The sequence below is a fragment of the Ovis canadensis genome, chromosome 23 (genome assembly GCF_042477335.2).
Source record: "Ovis canadensis isolate MfBH-ARS-UI-01 breed Bighorn chromosome 23, ARS-UI_OviCan_v2, whole genome shotgun sequence".
NCBI lineage: Eukaryota > Metazoa > Chordata > Mammalia > Artiodactyla > Bovidae > Ovis > Ovis canadensis.
In genome coordinates, this window is record NC_091267.1 from 61769815 (window position 1) to 61780589 (window position 10775).

The window sequence follows — 10775 nt, forward strand, 5'->3', positions numbered from 1 at the left end:
TGGACCTCTCCTGCACTCCCCAGCTGTGCATGAGCACCAGGTGGGTTTCCACGAGTCCCGTGTGGCAGTGTCAGCTTAACCTTTCAGGACCGGACATGACAGTATAAGCAAGGCTGTCCTTAGGCCATACGTGGCCTTGGCAGATGTTTTCTGTGGGCTCCATCTGTATAAACAATTTGATTTAAAACTCTACTAGTTTCCGAATTTCACAGTCTACATGAGATACAGTGATTTGTTGATGGGAATTTAGATAATGGGCCAAGAATCGGTATTTACATGCTTGTTTATTCTCCTATCAATGCACGTAAAGTTTTCTTTGGACGTATCCAAGCACCATGTCTTCCTGTTCAGGGCAGGAAGCATCTCTTCCTGTTCACGACTCTCAGGGCACCTGACTAATCACAAGCCTGAGAAAAAGGTAGCAACGCTGTCATTACAGGGTCATGACTCTTTGGAACCAGTCTGCACTGAAACAAGACAGATCTTCTTCTTGCCTCTGCAGTTCCCTTCTACCATGTATTTAATGCTGGCTACCTCATTACTCATTAGGCTGCCCCATCTTCTGGAGCCACCTGTGAATACTGGCTTCCAACGACTCTCTCAAAGGTTGTTGAAGTGCTTCACGGAGATGACCACAAATTCAAGTCTCACTCAGAGTATGCATGAAAAGGTAAGGGATGATTCATTTCCTGGACAAGCATGTTAAAGCTGTCCTTCTAAATTTTACAATGTAAATTAAACAGTATGTCTCCCAACGTGTATTCCCATTTTGTCCTTAATCTTTGCATCCCTGAATTCAATCTCTCTCAAAGTTGATTTCACCCTTGCCTTCCATACGTGGCCAAAGAGGGGACTAGTGAGAGGCCTGTGGGGAGAGTAAGAATAGTGGAACAACTTCCACAGGGAAAGTCTATTCCTCATTCTCCGAGTCTTCAGACTGGCCTGGGAGAATGTGATATCACAGCCACAGTCAGAAGGGCCCATTGACTTTGAGAGCAAGAAGCTGGAAAGTACGGAGGAGAAGGAAGGGCCATCCCCAGAGGACTTTGGAACAAACCAGAAATGGGACCTGAGTGACTCTACAGGCTTGAGTCCTGGAGCTCCTTAGGATATCTATGTGACCCCTTGCATGGTGTGTGTATATGTGTGTGTGTGTGTGTGTGCACGTGTGTATCATGGGAGAAATCAGGCCCCATGCTCATACAGGTTGCAATGCAGGTTTAGGAGAGCTTAGAAAATTCCATGGAAGGAGTGGCGAGGGATCAGCAAGCCTGAGACTCCCACCAGAGTCATGGGTCTTGCCTGCCTGGATCTAAGTGATGGTGGTCCTGAGTGATGGATTGGTCCAAGATGACACACTGCTAGCTTGGACCCATGGGAAGTTGGTCGGAGCCCTTTGGGATTGATGCTTACAGAAGAGGCTAGAATACAAGACAAGAGGTTTACATGATCTGTCGTGGTGCATAAAAGTTCTGACGTCCTCCCCTGCAAGGTTTTAAACTCCCTACAGATAAGGACCACATCCTTAAATGCCTCATATCGTATAACATAAGCCCGTGAGGATTTAACTAAATGCTCAGTAAACACTTAAACTTACTCCATCAGTTATTCAAAAGTGTTCATCAAGGTCCTGCCTCATATGTGCAAAGAAACATTAAGCTTTATGAGGAATAAAAGGAAATATGCAATATAATCCCAGCCTATGAAACAACTGGGTAATTTGATTGTTCAATCGAACGAAGGGAGTGACAAACCTGAAGTTCACAGAAGAGTCCACCCCCTTCCTGAAGGGTTGGATAGTAGTGCTGTCTTAGGTTTAGGTTGTCAAACCAGATATCACAGGCTGGACGTCTTAAACTACAGGAATGTATTTTCTTACTGTTCTGGAGGCTGGGAAATCTACGTGCAAGTTGTCAGCAAGGTAGATTTCACTCTGGGGCCTCTGCTCTTGGCTTTCGTTGCTTTTGTTCATTCACCTCAGTCATGTCCAACTCTTTGCAACCCCATGGACTGTAGCATGCCAGGCTTCCTTGTCCTTCACCATCTTCTGGAGTTTGCTCAAACTCATGTCCATTGAATCAGTGATGCCATCCAACCATCTCATCCTCACTTGTCCCCTTCTCCTCCTGCCTTCAATCTTTCCCAGCATCAAGGTCTTTTCCAATGTGTCAGCTCTTCACACCAGGTGGCCAAAGTATTGGAGCTTCACCTTCAGCATCAGTCCTTCCAATGAACAATCAGGGTTGATTTCTTGGCTTTTAGGGGGATGCCATCTCACTGTGTGCTCATGTGAGCTCTTTATGATTTTACAGAGAGAGGGAGATAGAGAGCAATCTCTCTGGTGTCTTTTCCACAAAGCCATAAATCCCATCCTGGGGGGGACCCACACTCACGACCTCTTCTAATCCTAATTACTTCCCAAAGGACCATCTCCAAATACCATTCCACTGGAGGTTAGGGCTTCAACATATGAATGTGGTGGGAAGGGTCACAAACATTCAGTCCATAACAAGAGCCTAACACATATTAGGGACTCAATAAATACTTGCTGAATGAATGAATTAGGAGTTTCAGATGATTTTGCCCAGAATATGGACTCCCACTGATGGCCACAGTGAAGTCAAATAAATAAGCATGTATCAAATATCACACAGTCAAAGGCTCTATCATAGTCAATGGAGCAGAAGTAGATGTTTTTCTGGAATTCCCTTGCTTTCTCCATGATACAACGGATGTTGGCAATTTGATCTCTGGTTTCTCTGTATTTCCTAAATCCAGCTTATATTCCCTAATGGCTCAGCTGGTAAAGAATCTGCCTGCAATGCCGAAGACCTGGGTTCAATCCCTGGGCTGGGAAGATCCTTTGGAGAAGGGAAAGGCTACCCACTCCAGTATTCTGGCCTGGAGAATTCCATCAATTGTATAGTCAATGGGGTTGCAAAGAGTCAGACATGACTGAGCGACTTTCACTTCACTTGGCTTCAATTCAGCTGTATTATACATCTGAAAGTTCTCATTTCACATACTGCTGAAGCCTAGCTTGAAGGATTTTGAGTATAACCTTGCTAGCATGCGAAATGAACACATTCTTTGGCATTGCCCTTATTTGGGATTGAAGTGAAAGCTCATCTTTTCCAGTCCTGTGGCCACTGCTGAATTTTCCAAATTTGCTGACATATTGAGTATAATACCTTTACAGCATCATCTTTTAGGATTTGAAATAGCTCAGCTAGAATTCCATCACCCCCACTAGCTTTATTTGTAGTAATGTTTCCTAAGGCCCACTTGTCTTCACACTCCAGGATGTCTGGCTCTAGGTGAGTGACCACACCATTGTGGTTATCTGTGTCATTAAGATGTTTCTTGTATGGTTCTTCTGTCTATTCTTGCCACTTCTTAGTATCTTCTGCTTCTATTAGGTCCTTGATGTTTCTGTCCTTTATTGTGCCCATCTTTGCATGAAATGTTCCCTTGGTATCTCTAATTTTTTCAAAGATATCTCTAGTCTATCCCATTCTATTGTTTCCCTCTATTTCTCTACATTGTTCATTTAAGAAGGACTTCTTATGTCTCCTTGCTACTCAAAATATGGAAAATTATAACAAATTGTGGAAAATTCTGAGATAGAACCTGGGCCCTTGACAGTTAAAGGATGAAGTCCTAACCATTAGACTGCCAAGGAATTCCCTAAATGTTTATTTAATGAGGAAACAAAGAAAAGACAAAAATCAGAAGTTATCTATGGGAGCTTATGATCAGAGCCAGATCTTAGGAAACAGATAAATAGAAGGTCTCTTCCTATTTGGTGCCATCCTAATACCCCTTCCAGAACCTTCTGTATTCTGCTGTTCCGAGATCCTAGGACCCTCCTTCCAGCTGCTCAGAACTACTGCACCATTGCTCCTGGCCAGCTCACCTTGTGTAAAGAATCACACTTGAACCTACTTCCCACCACCCCACACTCAACATGAAAACTTCCCTGCTTCTAACTCTTGTCTAATGGTGCAAAAATCACCTGCTAATTAACACCAGATGACTGAGGACTCCTAGGTGAGGCTCCTATTTTTCTATGCCTAGAGAACCCTGGTTCTTGGAGAACACACTGAATCCCTTTCTCCTCTCTCCTAGCGCAAACTGGAAACTTTGAGACTGGATGAGGCTGATGGTACTCAGAGCCACTCTGAAGGGCTAGTCTGTGAACAGCATGCTTCTTGGATGTTTGGAAAGTCCTGCCCCAGAAAGGATACTACCTTTCTCTATGACTTCCTTAGAAAGCACCATTTTTTAAAAACTCCAGTATTAAAAGTAAGATATAAAATGCCAATAACTGATTAGGCTAACCTAGGGATCTATAATCTAAAAATTGTCTCAAATCATGACCTAAATCATCAAATCTGAGGTTCTCCAGCCTGGCCTTATATTAGAACCTGTTTTGGGATGTGGATGAAAAATACTACCTGCTATTCAGTAGCCAGGGTTTCCCTGGTAGCTCAGTTACAGGGTTTTCCTGTAGCTCAGTGAGTAAAGAATCCACCTTCAATGAATTACATGCAGGAGACGTGGGTTCAATCCCTGGGTTGGGAAGATCCCCTAGAAAAGGGCATGGCAACCCACTCCAGTATTCTTTCCTGGGAAAATCCCATGGACAGAGGGGCCTGATGGGCTACAGTCCACAGGGTCACAAAGAGTCAAACACGACTAAAGCAACTGAGCACACACACACATTCAGTAAACAAAGGCTGCGGGAGCCATCGACCCAGCAGCCACTAAAGCCACCCCCAACCTTGTACCCTGAGCGGATTCAAGGAGGAGGAAAACAGGACATTGGCCCTTGATAGCTAATGTGAAGTGTGAAAGCCACTCAGTCATGCCCCACTCTTTGCAACCCTATGGACTGTAGCCCACCAGGCACCTCTGTTTAAGGCACCAATCAAAGTGATGACTTCAATGAGCCCAGATGCTGGCATCTTCCCATGCACAGAAAAGCATTAAATTCATTAACTGAAATGTCTAGTTTTCTTTCATTAACAGTAATCATCTGATGTTTCACCGACCTGGTTTTTGTGACAAAACTCCTATATATTCTGGCTCATCCCTTACCTCTTCAGAGCAGTCCCTGGCAGCTATCTGAGAGGGTGTCTTCCAGGTTTAAGTCTTCAGAAAATCCACTGAATAAAACATAATTCTCGACTTCTAGGTTGTATTTTTTTTTTTAGTCAATAAGAACTTATAAAACATACTGATAAAACACACACACACACACACACACACACACTGATGTCTCCAAATATTCTGATTTAAATGGTCCGCATTGGATCCAGGACAATGATATTTTTAAAAAGCAACCTCAGATGGTTCCAGTATATAACCAGAGTTGAGGTTATACATGGATCTTGCCCCTCCTTGCCCTGGCCCTACAACCTTATTCAAGAGGAGGCAGAACCAGAGAAGGGGGGAACATGATTTGCCCAAGATCACAAAGCCAGGATGCCACCCAGCCAGCACTGAAACCCCAGCCCCTAGCTTCTCAGAACTCTTCTGTCCACAGCTATAAATATTACTCTTCTCAAGCTCAGCTTATGAAACAGGAGGGATGGGAGTGAGGTCAAACCTATCCTCTGTACCCCTACACTGAATTAACCCTCAGAGACAGAGTGTTGGGTGAAGTGGAAAAGAACAGCTTTATTGCCTTGCCAGGCAAAAGGGGCCACAGTGGGCTAATGTCCTCAAAACTGTGTATCCCCTCCCGGAGTGGGTAGTGAGAATTTTTATAATAATGGTTCAAAGAGGACATGATCAGCTTGTGGACATTCTTCTATTTGGTTGGTGGTGAGGTAAGTGTGAGTCAGCATCATCAACCTTCTGGTTCGAACCAGTCTGGGGTCTACATGCTTGTGGGGAGCTAGAAGTTAATCATTAATTTCTCCCACCCGGCGGGGGTTTCAGTATCTGCAAAACATCTCACAGATATTGTTGTGTGTCCCTTGATGGGGAACCAGGACCTTGCCCCCAGGCTGCACTATTGTTTCTCTTGACTGTTCCTCCCTTTCCTAATTAACAACTGTTTGGGGGGGATTCCTTGGTGATCCAGCGGTTAGAACTCTGCTTTCACTGCAGGGGGCAACTAAGATCCTGCATGCTGTCCTGCTGCTGCTGCTGCTGCTGCTGCTGCTAAGTGCATGCATGGCCAAAAAAACCAACTGTTTGAATCTGCCCTTGGGATCTCAGGGAAGATCACAGAGGCTGAATGAAGCTTATTTCCTGTAATCAAAGAAATGGGGGACACAGGAAGGATTTCGTGGCCAGGAGCCACATAGAGTCCTGCTCGAGAACAGAAGAAAGGCCAGATCCTGAAGGAAGGAGGATAGGTAGGCAGGGGGGACCACAGCTAAGTTCAGCTGATTGCACATGAGGAGGCAGTGCTGATGAGTAACCAGCTTAGCTCTTTGCACGGCTTCCTCCAGAGGAAGAAGAAAGTAGTTGAGTCCTAAGATTACGCTCTGCGGTCACTGTCACAGCCTCCACTGTTCCCAGCTGTGTAGCACGGTGAATGTTACCACAGTCCCCCAACCCAGGTACAATTCCCAGCTCTGAAAAGGCAGCTGACCTGTTCCTTTCACCTGCCCAGGGAAAACTGCAGTCGACACAAATGGAGCCACTCCCGGGGGACCGTCCGACTGAAAGGGCCCTGTGTCTCAGAGGCTGCACATAATACCCAATTATCCCCTGGCTTCCCCAGGGAGAGAATGGAGAGGTGAAGGTTTTCAAAAGCCCAGCGGCCCTCAAGGTTCCATTATGGGGATACTCACATAGCCGCCTTTCTGCAAACCCCATGGAAGGTCATGGGGACACGGAGCAACAGAAGCGGCTCTTTGGGCACTGGAGAACAGCCTCTCTCCCAGTCCTGGCCCAACCAGAGAAACCCAGCTTCTATTCTAGGCTCTAGAAATGAAGACGGAGAGCCCTGATGCAGAAATTCACCATCACATAGGAGGCCTCCTCCAGGTAATCCCAGGTGGCTTAGGGAAAGACCCACAGACAAGCCACAGGGAAGTCCAAGCAAGGAGGTCCTCCTCTCATCCAAGTCAGCTCTATGCTCTGTGACCCTCCTTCTAACCACCCCCCTTCTTTAGTCCCAGTCTGGTCTCAGCATCCTTGACTGCCCATCAACCTCTGCTTCAGGCTCTTGTTTCCATCTGGGCCATTGTCTCTCCGACCATATTAGTTAGTCGTCAAGGACCAGAAACATACCAACTACTCTTCCAGCTTTGCTTCCCCCCAGCTGCTAATGCAGTGCTGAACTCACATAAATCCAATGTAATAAATATTTTTAGAATTCATCAACAGAGATTGAGAGAGAAGACATTTTTTTTTTGTCTTCAAATTTGAATTTCTGGGCTTGACTTCACCCCCTTTCCTTTTCATCACCAGAAGCATTGGGGTTTTGACAACACACACATAGCTCATGAAAAACGTGTATTCTTAAATTCCACAAGTATTTTAAGAAGGGAGTATTCCGTAGTGTTTAAGAGTACTGAGTCCCAGTACTTCGATTTTGAGTTTCAGTAATTACTACCTGGGTTACTTCAGGCAAATAATGTAACCTTTCCAAGCTTCAGTTTCCTCATCTGTAAAATGGAATTAATACCAGTGTGGCTCAGACGGTAAAGAATTTGCCTGCAATGCGGAAGACCCAAGTTTGATCCCTGAGTCAGGAATATTCTCTGGAGAAAGGAATCACTATCCACTCCAGTATTCTTACCTGGAGAACTCTATGGACAGAGGAGCCTGACCGGCTATATAGTCCATGTGGTTGTAAAGAGTCGGACATGGCTGAGCAACTAACACTTTGACTTTTCACATTTTTCAGGTCCTTCAGTGTTGTGAAGATTAAATGACACAGTACAGGTCATGTTCCTTGCATGCTGCCCAGTGCACAGCAAGTGCTGGATCCAAGTGAAGTATCATTTATTGAGCACCTACATAGCTTTTGGCCAATGTGGTGTAAGGTGCTGGGCATACAAAGGAAAATAAGGCAAACATGTGGTCTGAAGACTCGTAATCTAGGGGGAGAGGCAGACCCATAGAGGATCATCATGAAGCAGGGTAACAACTGCAGCCCAATGATATGAACAGGGTATTTTAGGAAGCCCAGAGTGAGGAACCCACCAGACTTCCTGGAGGGTGACCGCTGAGGGAAAGATGAACAGAAAAGCTGGGAGTGGAGATGGCCTTCCAGGCAGAAGAAACTACATGAGCCAGGGGCAAGAGACACTCTATCAGACGGGTGGAAGGGTGGGTAAAGAGGGGGAACCTGACTGATGCTGGATAACTAAACAGAAGACAGGAAAGAACAAGGCAATGCGGGTGGGCTGGCTACCTTTGTCTTTTTTCCCATCGCTGGTGCGGTTCAACAGAGGTGCCTCAGATTGAGAGATGCCTGGAACGGACACCTCCTTGGTTTCTGTTAGCCACTTATTTTTTTGCTTGAGAAATTTTTGTTTGTTTGTTTTTTCCCGATGTATTATTCTATGAAGTATAATCCTCGCTTCCATGCTGTTACCTGTAGACTTATGGCCTCCAAGTTGGCAGCCTTCGGAAGTATCCAGCGTGCAGCCCCTCTCCAGGCCCAAGGCCAATAGCACCTGGAGCAGTAGTAGGTGTCCCCTTGGCGTCAGGGGCCTCACTTCCGATTTCCAGAGCAGAACAAGGGGGCCACGTGGCAACAGTGGGGCCAGGGAGTCATGGCTGCAGAGAGAGGGCACCAGTTTGACCAAGGACACTCACTAGCCATACTCATACCCAGAGCAGGATAAGCACTGTCCCCAGGCCTCCTTCCTGTCCAGGCTGCGACCAAAGTCTCAGGGCTCCAGAAAAGAAACAGACGTCACCTTTGGGACTGAAAGCAGGGCAACTTTTGCTTACTGTGTGTTAGTTGCTTAGTGTCTGACTGTCTGCAACCCCACAGACCGCAGCCCCCCAGGCCCCTCCATCCATGGGATTCTCCAGGCAAGAACACTGGAGTGGGCTGCCATCTCCTTCTCCAAAAGAAACTATAGAAAGAAAGAAAGGGAAGTCACTCAGTCGTGTCCGACTCTTTGCGACCCCATGGACCGTAGCCTACCAGGCTCCTCCATCTATGGAATTCTCCATGCAAGAGTATTGGAGTGGGCTGCCATTTCCTTCTCTGTTTGTTTACTACTGACTTGATTTTTGACCTTCATAAGATGATTTATCTTGGGGGTTGGGGAGGTACCTTTTAAAAATATATAGGTGTAAAAATAACATACAGGCTTTCCAGGTGGCACAGTGGTGAAGAATCTGCCTGCCAGTGCAGGAGATGAGAGAGATGCAGGTACAGTCCCTGGGCTGGGAAGATCCCCTGGAGAAGGAAATGGCAACCCACTCCACTATTCTTGCCTGAAGAATCCCATGGAAAGAGGAGCCTGGCAGGTTACAACCCATAGGATCGCTAAGAGTCGGACATGACTGAGCACACACACACACACACACACACACACACACACACGCACACACAAACACACAAAGTATAAGACATGATTAAACACTAACATTTTAAAATGGATATGCATCATTACACTGCATGACAAAACTTATCAAATTGTCACCATGGATATTCTGTCTCATAATATGAATGCTTAAATTACAAAATAACTTTCCATGAATTAATATATTTTACTGTGGATAATATATTATCCTCAGGAGTGGATAAGCAAGTACCCAAAGTTGATGCTTCAGACGCCAGGGAAGTCCAAGGTACAGGATAGGGTTGACGTCCTAGCTTTCTGGGTTTCCAGATCCTTGATTTGTGGGCGTGACCTCAGGACGAGTTGTAAGAGATAAAGCTCCACTGAATCTGCCCATCTGGAACAAAGTTCCCAACCAAGTGACTTCAGGTTCTTTGACTCAAAGTGAAAAGTGAAAGTGAAGTCGCTCAGTCGTGTCCGACTCTTTGCAAACCCATGGACTGTAGCCTATCAGGCTCCTCTGTCCATGGGATTTTCCAGGCAAGAGTGCTGGAGTGCATTGTCATTTCCTTCTCCAGGGGATCTTCCTGACCCAGGAATCGAACCCAGGTCTCCCACATTGCAGGAGGACGCTTTACCGTGGGAGCAATCAGGGAAGCCCATACTTTGACCCAAGGACTATTTTATTGTATCCCCTGCTTTTTTTAGAAGCAAGTGCTTGGGGGCTGGGGGGGAACTATCAGATTTGGTCTACCTCAGATCTGAGACCTGTAGTTAACAGTGTTGTTCCCTGGGAGGCCCTGGTGAGACCTCAGCGTGATCTACCCCCAAATATGCCACAACGGTGTCTTGATTGTTTTGAATGAAAGTTACACAGGAGGGATATTCTGACCCTCCTCTCTGTCTCCCTAAAAAGAGGAAGTAAATCTCTAATGTGAAAGATACAATAGGGAAATCAGGCTGCTGTGTGCTTAGTTGCTCACTTGTGTCCAGCTCTTTGTGACCCTGTGGACTGTAGCCTGCCAGGCTCCTCTGTCCATGGGGATTCTCCAGGCAAGAATACTGGAGTGGGTTGCCATGCCCTCCTCCAGAGGATCTTTCTAACAGGGACCGAACACAGGTCTCCCGCATTGCAAGTGGATTTTTTTTTCTTTTTTTTCTTTTTACCATCTGAGCCACCAGTGAAGCCTTATAAATAAACCTTGTTACTTCTTTAATGTACCACCCCAAGCCCAAACTCTGTTCATATTCTTCATTAATTGAGCATCCAAATCCAAGTTGTTTTTT